The following is a 12,169-nucleotide window of genomic DNA, read 5'->3' as shown; positions in this document are numbered from 1 at the left end:
GTCCCTCTAGAGTCTCCGGAGAGCGAGAGGCCTCACCTTCCTTCCGACAACACTGGCTGCTGTTCTCCCTAAGAGCCTGGAATAAAGGCTGTGTTTGGTTGAAAGAGCTCTGAGTGCAGCAAACTCCTCCTCTGCACAGGCCTGGGGCTGGTTTGCTCCTCATACCTGCAAGGGGAGGAAAACCCATCACTTTGCTCCTCATTATTCACCTTAAATACAGGCCCACGGTGGGATTCTTGGGATTATCCTGGGCAGGGCCAGGAGTTGAACCTGATGATCCTTTGGGTCCCTTCCAGCTCAGGATATTTCATGATTAAACAGGAGCATTAATCTAATCCTCCTCTTCCACCTCCAAATGCCGAACCCCAGCAGCTGCTGATGGAAGTCACCCGCAAGAACCTGGAGCAGATCCTGATCCTTGTGCAGCCTTTGCCATCCCAAAGATCAGTTCCACAGAGTGACACCTCTCATCACTTGCAGGAGTGTCTTCCATGGGGAATTGCTGCCAGGAAAACCAGACCGGGGCATTCCTTTCTGCTGGAACTGTTGGGCAAATCCCTGTGAGTTTGAACTGTACATGTATTTCTTTCTCAGTGAAAGAGGCGGGTTCTGAGTGACAAAATTGCAGGAAAGGTGGGTAAATCTTTCCTGGAGAAATGAAATAGGTGATTTTCAGTCCTATCCTTGCTGGAATATCAACAGGGCTCTGTGCCATGGGTGGGAACACTCTTAATTCCTTTGGCTGCATGAGATAAGGCTTAGTCCTGGAAATCCCTCTTCTAAATGTACTTTTATGTGATTTTCTTGGCATTCCCATGGCCTGGGAACATGTTCTGCCCCATGGAGGAGAAGTTCCTGCATGCAACCCCAGAAGCCACTCTATGTTTTAGGGTGAAGCTGTGTGGGTGTTCCGGGAGTTGAGCACTTTTTTTTGGGATCCAGCCTAAAAGGAGCTCAGAGAGCTCAGCATTTTCCTGGTTGGGCCCTGGGTGCCCGGGAGAGTTGGCATCTCCTGGGAGGTGGAAGGAGCGGGGTTGGCTCGTTGGCTCCCAGTGTTTAATTGTGGGGCTGGGCTGATCTCAGCACCTCCAGCCTGGCTGACCCGGCCCAAACCTTGGCTTGGGAGCTTCTCCCTGCCCTGGAATCACATCCCTGGTAACTCCTGCCCTGGTGGCTCTGCCAGCTGCTCCAGAGAGGGGATGGAAGACAAAGCCCGACTTTTTTCCCTCATCTGCAATGAGCCTTTCCAGAAGTTACCTCTGATCCTTGGAATCCATCATCCTTGGTTTTAAAAACCTCTTGGAGCACTCCTGCTCTTCTGGCATCTCCAGGGACTACCTAAAGCACTCTCAGTCCATGGACGGGGGGAGATGCTCCTGGGGAACAAGTTTTGACCCCAAATTCTTTCTGCTGTTTGCCTGGTTGGGATGGTGGTGTACATGGCCAGGTGAAACCAGCCCCACCTTCTGGTCTCTGTGGGCTGTTAAATGTGGAAAACCTCCCAAGGTGCTTCTTTGGGATGTCTCCCAATGCTCCAGTGTTCCCCTTCCTCTCAGGACAGAGACAGGGAGGAGTGGGAGACAGGAAGGCTCCGAGCAACAGCCAATGACGAGGCCAAACCTTCTAAAATTACTCTAAAATGACACTTGCAGGGGTGGCAGAGAAACCCTACGCTGCTCATGGTTTGGTTGCAGTTTATTGAATAAATTTCATAAAAGTCATATAAAAAGTTCATCAGGAGTAGAAAATGGGAGGAATGAGTTGGTTACATTTTGGCACAGAATTTACCAACCCTTTTCTTTGCTTCCCTCCCCTTTCCATAAAAAGAGAAGGAGGGGGGGGGGGGAAAGTAAAAAAAGAGTAAAATTTATGGTTTGGGTTCAACAATTGTTCCTTCCCCCCCCTCCCCGTGTTTCTAACCTGTCTCCACCTTCTGAGAAGGGGAATGATTTTCTGCTGGGACACCTGTGGTTTATATGAGCTTTGGGCTTAAAATTATCCCTTCTTGGTGGGTGAGGAATTAACTGGACATTAGAGAGAGCCCTTTCACCTGTGGAAAATGAAGGCTGAGTTTTGGGATGTAGGTAGAGCAGGAGAGCCCTGGAGTGAACCAGCAATGCCAGAAGAACTGGGGAATGGAGAAACTGCCTGTGGGAAAACTTTTGTTTTCGATTCCTTAAGAATTTGGGGAGTGAGGGAGGAGTAGGTGGGCGGGAGCACCATGGGCTCGACTCTCCTGGATTCCCGGGCAGGTGAAGGAACAGGCTCTGCTTCCAGATGTAAACATAATTCTTGCCCCTCCTCTGGACTGGAGCCGGGGCACTGGGAAGGCGCTGAGCTCTGACGCTAATGAGACTCGTTAATGAGACAGCTGATTATTCACTGACAAACTGCACTCGCCAGCTGCGGGACGGATATGCAGGGGAATTGTTTGGACTGGGAGAGGGAGCGCTCCCAAGCCGAGAAACAGCGCTGGGAAGGTTTTCCCTCAATGACAAAGTGACAAGCAGGGATTCTGAGATGATTCCAGGCTTTGTGCTGGCAGGTGAAGGTGCTGCTTGCCTCCCAGGCTCCAGGTGAGTGGCTCAGCTCCGGTGGCTTTCCTGGGTGCTGCTTTTGACACAAACCTCACGCTGGAGCTGCTTCCTGCTCCAGAGCCAAATCCCTCCATTCCAAGGCTGTCGTTGAAACCCGCTCCCAGTGTGTCCCCACCTCTGTAGCTGCTCCTGGATGGGACCACGGCTTCGATGGGAAAGCGGGAGCACAGAGTTTGTTTGGAAGAGTACAAAGGAATTTCAAGCTTTAGTTTCACGCATTTCAATTATTTCTTGGACAGTCTCTCACTGACTGGATTTCACACATCTCATTCTCCGTGTTTTCTTCCTGGCCTGAGGCATTTGAGTCTCCCAAGGGACAATCTCAATGTAGAAATCCCTTCAAGTTCAAATCTGGTCGAGGAAAATGTGCCTCAGGCTCTTTGGCCTCCCTAGTCCCACCTAAAGGGCTGGAAAAATTAGGCAGTAAAACCTAATTCCATTAATTTTTGTGCTGATAACTACAAGCTGCATCTTCCTTGTCTTATCCTCAATTCCAGGTACAATCAAGGAATCACTTGATATATTGTTTGTGAGATGGATTACCTACAAATATTCACAGCACCAACATCTTCTTCCAGAGGATGGAGAAGTCAGGGGTCCTTATAAGGATAATTTCAAGCAATATTTTTGCACCAAGGGCCTTGGAAAACAGACCCAAGGAGGGCTGGGTCTGATGGGGAGCATCCAAGAGGATTTGGAATGACATCTGTAACTGTGTAGGATGGGGGTGAACTTGCTCTGCAAAATTTTGTGGCACTTTCACCTCCTTGCAAGGCACAGGTGAGAACATTTCTGGATTTGGATGTGATTTGGTTTGCAGAGGGAGCTCCCACCTGCTCTCCTCACCTTCCACCTTCCTGTAGGTCATGATATCAATGTCCAGGGCCAGCTTGATGTTCATGAGCTCCTGGCATTCCCGGAGCTGCCGGGCCAGATCAGCCTTGGCTTTCTTCAGAGCAGCCTCCAACTCCTCGAGTTTGGCCCTGGTGTCCCTGAGGGCGATGTCCCCGTGGTGCTCCACCTCAGTGACGGCTGTCTGCAGCCCGGGCACCTGCAGGGAACAACTCCAGGGACCATGAGGTGGGTCTGGATCCTGATTTCCAAGCCCCTTCCAGCCGGGGGTGGTGACAGGAGTGCCGCATGTTGGCAGAGGTCCTGTGCCTGTACCTGTTTCTTCACGCTGTCCATGTCTGAGTGGACAAGGCGGTTCATCTCGGAGATCTCCACCCTGGTGTTCTGGAGGTCATTCCCGTGCCACCCGGCCAATGGTTTAACCATTAAACCATTAATGGTTAAGTTTTATCTTTCATGTTTTCCAGATTCTGTGCTGCTCAGGGGTGCAGTTCTGAGCCTCACATTAAGAGTCAGTCAGCTGTCTTCACAGAGTAAGGAGACAAAACAAATCCTTTTCCTGCTGGAGACCAAGGACAACTTTCAGGCCCAAAAGCACAAACAACGGTGGACTGAAGAGAGCAACAAGAGGGATGAGACCTCACAACCTGAAGCTGTAATTGGACAATTAAACCCCAATATGCAAATGGACCAAAACTTAATCAAGTGTGAGACCTCGTGACCAGTCGTCCGTTTTTTTGTGACCATTTTTAGTCCACCTTGGGTGTAGCCCTGGTCAGGCTCTTGTCCTGCCCAAGGTGTACCCTAAGGGCCTTTCAATAAATATCTACTTTATTCTCTAGCTCTCTCCAGTCTCTGTTTCAGGTCAGCCATCCCCAGGCATCACCAAGAGCTGCAGCTCCTCGTACTGGGTGGGCAGGGAGGTGACGTGGGGGACAGCAGACACTGACCCTGCTCTGATCCTCTCTTGACCAAGACTTTCCACACTCATCCCACTGAGCTTCCTCTTTCTGTGTTCTTCTGCTACTCCATCTCTCATTATCAAAGCAGCGTTTTCACATAGAATCATAAAGAATCATGGAATCATTAAGGTTGGAAAAGACCTTTAAGATCATCAAGTCCAACTGCCAAACATCTCCAAGGAACTATTTAAACTCCTCTCCAAATCCACTTCATTTTACACCTTTTCCCCCTGTTTTCACTGCTTGCTTGTTCTCTCCAGTATAGATCAGCCTTTGGGAAATGCTAAACAAAAATCTCCCTGTTTGTTTTCAACTCCTCACCTTCTGCTGGGACCAGGACTTGGCCTCGGTGCAGCTCCAGTTGGTGATGTCCTGGTACCTTGACCTTGGTGGTGATGCTGTCCAGGTCCAGGTTCCGGTTGTGGTCCATGGACAGGACCACAGAGGTATTGGAGATCTGGGTCTGCATCTGGGACAGCTGCGGTAAGTCAAACAAATTCATTTTCTGTCCCAAATGTTTCACTGTTTGTTTGTCCTGAGCCAAGGGGTAGAAGAGGGTTGGAGAGGAGCTGCAGCACTGAGCAGCTCTTGGGCTCTTTGATCCTCTGGAGACTGGGAAAATGGGGGAATAGCAGTGGGAAATTTGGGATACTCCTACTGCTTCGTAGAGGGCTCACAGGAAGTTTATCTTGTCTGTCAGAGCATCCACCTTGGTCCCCAGATCCACCTTGTTCACACAGGCAGCATCCTCATCCTGGAACGGCAACAGTGGAGGTTGGACCAGACCTTCTCTGGGTCTTTGGGTGAAATCTTTGTACCTAACTCAAACCTTTGGAGTTTCAGATTGAATTAAGAACTGAAATTTCATATTAAACTAGAAATGGAGGATTTCTTGATCTCTGCGCCTTTAAACAGAGCCAAGAGTGAACTGATTTCTCACCTCCACCTTTTTTTTTGCAGAGGGGAGGAGGGAGGATGTCCATGGATCCAAATGATGTCACACCACTGACTTGCCCTTTTCCTGCCAGTGCCCAGACAGAGGTTTTATACAATGTTTGAAACAGAGTAAGCTTCTTATTGTGTCTCCTGCAGGTGGGACCAGGGGGCTGTGAATGCTGGGATTGGACACAGAAAGCAGAGATTGGCAGAGCATCTGGTGAAAGGACAAGGTCTGGGGGACCAGATCAGTGGGATCTGTGGAGTCTGTGCTGATCTGTGGGACACTCCCGAGTTTGGGATGAGGGACCTGAAACAAGGAGGAATTACAGCCCAGCACTGCCCCGCTGGCACAGCCAGGTGTTTCTGCTTCCTGGGATGTCTCCACCTGTACCCAGTGCTCGGGGCCTGGCATTGCTGCATACAAAGGGGGATTTGAATGTGCCTTTCCAAAGCCGTCCCTGCTTTGGTGGTGGTGCCTCCTCACCTTCTTGAACACGACAAAGTTGTCCTCTGCTGTCCTGCACCTGCCGATCTCCTCCTCGTACCTGTGGGGAGGGCGAGCTCAGAATCCCTTCACAGCCTCCTCCAGGGGCCTGTGCAAACCCCCTCTTCACAGGAGGAGAGACCAAAGGGCTCTTCCTGCAGGCGTTTACCACCAATCCACAGATTTTTGGAGGGAGCAGCGCTGAACAGAGTCCTTGATGAGGCTTTATTGTTTCTGCTCCTTTGTCGCTGATAATGATGGAAAAGGCAGCACCCCTGGGCTGGGGGGTAGGAGGGGCAGTCTAGAAAAGCTGCAGGCCCTCATTAAAGGCACCTTTTATCCCGTGAATGGGAGCCTTGTGCTCCCGGAATGTTCTGGGTGGAGCCGGGGGTGAGCTCATCGCCACACCTGGTTATTCAGGAGAGCCGGGATGGGGACGCAGCTCCCGCGGGATGGCCGGGGAGGAGGGCGGGGGTGGCCTGGGCAGGCACAGCCAAGGCCACACTCTTGGGAAAGGTCAAAACCCACAGCGGGAGCCTGGACTGATGCCCAGCTCCAAAGGAATGCTTAAATGGGGGAGATGAAAGAGAGGAGTTCAAAGGAAGGAGTCCGTGCAGCTAATAAACCATGGGCTTCTCCTGGCCCTTTCATGGGGGAAGATTTATTCCCATCAGAAATATCCATCCCTGAAAATAATTTCCATTAAGCAGAGCCCCAGCTTTGCATCCATTTGTGGGTCTCGAAGCTCTTGGCCACGTAGATGAGAAAATTTAATGTCTGTTTTCCAGTTGCTGGATTAATGTTTGGCCCAGAGGAATTTGGAACTTCCAACCAGCTTTGGGTTCGAAAGGGACTTTAAAGATCATGTCATTCCAGTTCCCATATTAGGAAGAAAATCCGAGACCCAAATGTTTAAAATAGATAAAGGTGGGAAGGACAAATTCCAAAGAAGTGGCGCAGGAGTCAGTGTCTTTTTGTAGGTTTAGATGCAAGAGGATGGTCCCTGCCCAGCAATGTGTGGGGTGTCATTGGGCTTCACCCCAGAATCCACTGATCCCGAAGGAATATTTGCTGCTTTGTCAGACACAAGCAGAGCCCTAAAGTCTAAACTGCTTCTCTGATGTGACCTTTAACTGTCCAAGGATTTCATGTGTGTGCTGATTTCTTTCCCCACGGCAGTCAAGGATGTTTTTTGCCGCTTTGGGGCTGGAGGGAACTTTTCCTGTTGGGAAAGGTGGCACAGAGGGTCAGGCATGTGATCTTCTGGGAAAGGAGGGCAGAGGGATCAGGCAGGATGTACGTGCCCTTGTTGGGAGCTGGGATGAGAAATCTCACTCCCGCCTCTCGTTTTTCTGGTCCCACAGAACCAGATAAAATTCTGACGGTTGTTCACATCCATTCCCATTGGATCCCTCGTGGCCATGGGAGCACACACAAATACTGGATGGGTGTTTTCCTGAAGTGCAAAGAGCAGAGCAGAGAGGGAACTCCTGCTCCCAACAGCCCAAAAAGTTACTGAGCTGAAACTCTCACTCAGGATCCTGGCAACTTTCCATGGGTGGGAGGTAGCTCCTCACTTTCCAAAGTGCTCAAACTATCCAATACATTGAATGAATTCTGATCTAGCTTTAAACTAAAAGAGGAGAGATTTAGATGGGGTATTGGGAAGAAATTCCTCTCTGTGTGGGTGGGAAGACCCTGGAATGGATTTCCCATGGAAGCTGTGGCTGCCCCATCCCTGAAAGTGTCCAAGGCCAGGTTGGACGGGGCTTGGAGCAACCTTGGATAGTGGAAAGAGTCCCTGCCCATGGCAGGGGATGCGATGAGATGATCTTTATTGTCCTTTCCCATCCAAACCTTTCCATGATTCTGAGGTCACATTTTTTGGGCTGTCTTGGGCCTTTTCACTGATGCAGGAAGAAGAGAATGAAGGAAAACTGGACGAGTCTTTCTATGGGTATTGCCTACCTGACCTTGAAGTCCCCTACTGCATCCTGCATGGCCTTAACCCTAACCCTCTCCCCTCCCAGAGCCTCTAGCTGCCACCTCGTGTTCTTCATGTAAAACTCAAACATGGGCTCCAAGTTATCCTGCACAATTTTCATGACTTCCAAGAAGCTCCATTTGGTCTCCAGAATTTTGTTTTGTTGATCCAGGAACTGTACGTGAAACCCAACAGAACAATAGAAGTAATTCAGAATCCTCAACTCAAAACTTGCCTTGGTTTTCGTGAAATGGAGGTTTAATATGGTGGGGGTTGTAAATATTCTCTGCAATTTAAAGCATGATCTGATGGGCATCCCACTAAAAGATCATTGGTGGGAAGATTTGGGAGCCAGGAGAAATACTTAGCTGCAAGGAAATCTGGAGAAATAATTTGCTCTTCATCCAGATTGTCAAAAAGATCTGTATGGACAGTCTGCATGTGGAACAGAGTCCTGCACAAAATCCTTATCTCTGCTTTAATGATTTAGAATTAAATTTTTAATGTTGAGACCTGCCTGACTCCATCTCCAGGTAATGCCAGAGCTGGAGAAGCAGAACGTGCCTCACCTTGCTGATGAAGGAGGCAAATTTGTTGTTGAGGGATTTGATTTGGTCCTTCTCCTCCTGGAGCACCTGCTGCATGTTGGGGTCAGTCTCCAAGTTCAGCGGCACCAAGAGGCGCTGGTTGACCAGGACCTCTTGGATCCCTCCAGAGCCTCATCCAAGCCCTGCCCCTCCGGTCCTGCCTCCTGCCCTGGGGCTGTATCGTGGTCTGGCAGCCCTGGGCCCTTCACTCCTGGCCATCCTTGTTCTCCCTGTTGGCTGTGAAGGCTCCTCCTGCTGAAGCCTTGTCTTGGTCTGGAAAGACAGGTGTCTGCCAGGGAAAGCTAGAGCTGCCCTTGGAATGGAGAATGTAAAGCCCCTCCCTCTGAATTACTTTAATTTTGAAATTAAGGGTCTTTCAGGCAAGGATATGGGAATAGGAATAACAGTTCTTGACTAGGAATATTAAAAATAAAAATGTAGTAGTAAAAAAATGCAAACAAACAAACAAAGAGAAAACACTGACAGTCAGAATACAGCCTGACCCCCTGTTGGTCGGGGTGTTGGTGTCAGTCCAATCCAGTCCTCCTGCAGTGACAGCTGTGGTTCTGTTGGAGCAGAGATGATCCTGGAGAAGGGTCCAGTGGTGCTGAGATGGGTCCATATTCCTCTGGGAATCCAGTGCACACAGGATGTGCTGGTGTTCTGAATGCCAGGTTTGATCCAGGTCGGAATGCTGGGCTCCTCCCCCTGGGTGGAGCCTCTCCCCATGGGATGATGGGATTGTATCAGCCCTGCAGTGACCCTCGATGGCCCATGGACAGCAGAGATCCTCTGGAGGGAGGACGGGTCCTGGAAGAAATAAGAACACTGCCCCACCTGGTTTAACAGCTGCCCATTAACCCCCCCTCTCGCCCCCAGAGTTATGAGGAATGAGTCAAAGAAGAGGAAAACACCTCCCCAGCTGGTTTCAACAGATAAATGGAATATATACTGCTGGTTACATCTTGCATTGCAGCCCAAGACAAGGCTCCACCGGCTCTTCCAGCGCCTCCAACAGGGCTGTGGGACACGGACATGGGCACAGGCACGGACACAGGCATGGACGCGGACACAGGCACGGACACGGGCATGCACGTGGACATGGTCCGGGTCATGGACATGGACATGGGCATGGACACAGGTATGGACACGGGCATGCACGTGGACATGGACACGGACATGGACAGGGACACGGGCATGGACACAGGCACGGACACGGGCATGGACATGGACACAGGCACGGACACGGGCATGCACGTGGACATGGACACGGACATGGACAGGGACACGGGCATGGACACAGGCACGGACACGGGCATGGACATGGACACAAGCATGGACACAGGCATGCACGTGGACATGGACACGGACATGGACAGGAACACGGGCATGGACACAGGCATGGACACAGGCATGCACGTGGACATGGACCCGGTCATGGACAGGGACACGGGCATGGACACAGGCCCGGACACGGGCATGGACATGGACACAAGCATGGACACAGGCATGCACGTGGACATGGACAGGGACATGGACACGGGCACAGAGCCGCGGCTGCTGCGCTGAACAGGCATCACCGCAGGAGCAGCTCCCAGCTCCAGGAGGCCCAGCACTGAAAGGGGACAATGAGGTGAGGTGGAAGAGGAGCAGGAATCTTTGGGAGTTGGGATCAGGAGTCCCCCCAGCCTTTTATGCTTTTGGAGAGCTGGGCTTGACCACAGCTCAAGGGAGTGAGCTCATGGGTTTGGAATCTGGCACCCAGCTGCCCCCACCTGCTCTGATGCCATGGGCTGGCAGTAACAGCTCATAAAACTTTCTTACCCATATTTTCTAAGCTGTTTTTCAAAGAGGAGATTACTGGTTGGGGGAAAAGAAAAATCTGTTCTTTAGTTGCCTTTGGGCTTGGTTTTAGCTTGGTTAAAGTGATTCCTGTTTAGTTTAAAGCTGATGGGACTGAAGTTGCCACAACAGGGAATCTAGAGATGGGAAAAATGCCAGTTTGATGTGCTTTGCTGAAGAAAACACCTGACTCTGCCTACAGATTTCCAGCCATTGTGGGGTAGTGACAACATGTCACTGATCCAGGCAAGAAGTTCCTGTCTTGGTCTGCAGTCCTGAGCTTTGCAGGCAGAAATTCACCTGCACTGAGGTGCTGCTGGTAAAGGTAGGGATTTGGGAGGCACCAGTGCATTTCTGGGAGCCCAGGTGCTTTGAGTCAAAATGCTGAATGATGAGAATTCTGAAAGTCCAGGGTACCCTGAGAGAAAACAGCCTGAGGTGTGAAAGTCCTGCTCATCAGGTGAGTCACAGAATGTCCTGGGCTGGAAGCACTCACAGGGACCATGAATTCCAACCTCTGGCACTGTACAGACACCCCAAAATCCCACCCCGTGCCCAAGGGCATTGTCCAAACATTCCTGGAGCTCTGGCACCCTTGGGGCTGTGACCCTTCCCTGTTCAGTGCCCCAGCACTCTCTGGGGAAGAACCTTTCCTGATATCCAACCTAAACCTCCCCTGACACAGCTCCAGCCATTCCCTGGGTCCTGTCCCTGGTCCCCAGAGCGGAGACTGGTGTTGCCCCTCAGGACTAAGCTGCACCCTCTGAGGAGTCTCACCTCAGTCTCCTCTTTTCCAAGGTGGGTAAATCAACTGTTCCATGTGTGCCCCCTGCAGACCTTTGCCCATCCATGTAGCTCTGGATGTAGCTTTGATGGGGGACAGTGCTTAAATAACAAACCAAACTCCAGCTCTGCTGCTGCCAGTGGGATGTGGACTGGAGAGGCCAGAGAAAGATGGGCAGGTGCTGAAGGGGACAAGCCACTTCCTTTCCACTGCCCTGAGGGTCTTTCACTGTCTCACAACCTCCTCTGGGGATATTATTCCTCCCAAAGAGGGTTACCTTGGGGGTTTAATGGTTGTTTTCCATTTCTAATTATGGCAATAGCAGTGAAAGTGTTTTATCAATCCCTGCAGGAGATGTATGTGCAGAACAGATGAGCTGCAGCACTCATTTTCTTGGGAAAACTGGATTTATATCCCTCCATGACTCATCCCATTTGATTACAGAGGTTTGGGCATGACCACAATGGAGTAAAAGGCTGAGATGAGTGGAGCACATTGTCAGCAGTGACGATGACTCGGACTGTGGATTCTGTAGGGACAATAGTGTGACAGTCGACTTCCAGGAGCTGGAAATGTCCTAGTGGCAGGTCTGTTGCGGGTGTTGTGTAGGAGTTGAATGTGAGGTCTTTAAATCAGTGTATTCATAGGTTCAGTATCATTGGTGACCAATGGCTTTTAGGGTAAGGTCAGGTTCACTGATTTCGTCTATTGTGTAAAGGATTCGTAGGGATGGGAGACCAAGTGTGATTGGGACTGTGGCTGGAAGGATTGTTCAGACAAGCTCTGTAATGTAGGAATTAAGATAGAAGGACTTTTGTCTTTTGCCAAGAAGTAAGGGTAGATCTCTTCCCATCGTCATGGATATGAAACATCCAAATGTTCTATTCCTGTTGGATATGAGGTCCATGGAGTTGGAGAGGAAGGAGATGTCTCAACTTGCGTGTGACTTGTTTTGCCTTCAAAGCAGCAAAGTTACTCTGCTGCACCAACCACCCTTTGCCACAAGGTATGATAAAAGAATTGGAAATTAAAAAGAGGATGTGACATAATTAATTCCACATGCCTTTTATTAGACAAACATTGGGAAATGAGGAATGTTGAGAGTCAAAAGACAAAGGGGAGCACAGAATCTTTTATA

The 12,169-nt window shown here is 50.3% G+C and overlaps 1 pseudogene; it reads right to left on the bottom strand.

Annotated features, from left to right (window-relative positions):
- Positions 1-2,375: 2,375 nt before the first annotated feature.
- On the bottom strand, positions 2,376-9,508 carry LOC136303704 (keratin, type II cytoskeletal cochleal-like; annotated as a pseudogene).
- Between the last annotated feature and the right edge of the window lie 2,661 nt (positions 9,509-12,169).

The sequence above is a fragment of the Chamaea fasciata genome, unplaced genomic scaffold (assembly GCF_029207755.1).
Source record: "Chamaea fasciata isolate MVZ Bird 193981 ecotype frontalis unplaced genomic scaffold, bChaFas1.0.hap1 SCAF_41, whole genome shotgun sequence".
Lineage (NCBI taxonomy): Eukaryota > Metazoa > Chordata > Aves > Passeriformes > Sylviidae > Chamaea > Chamaea fasciata.
Note: the sequence above shows the minus strand (reverse complement) of the source record. Positions and strands in the feature narration are given on the sequence as shown.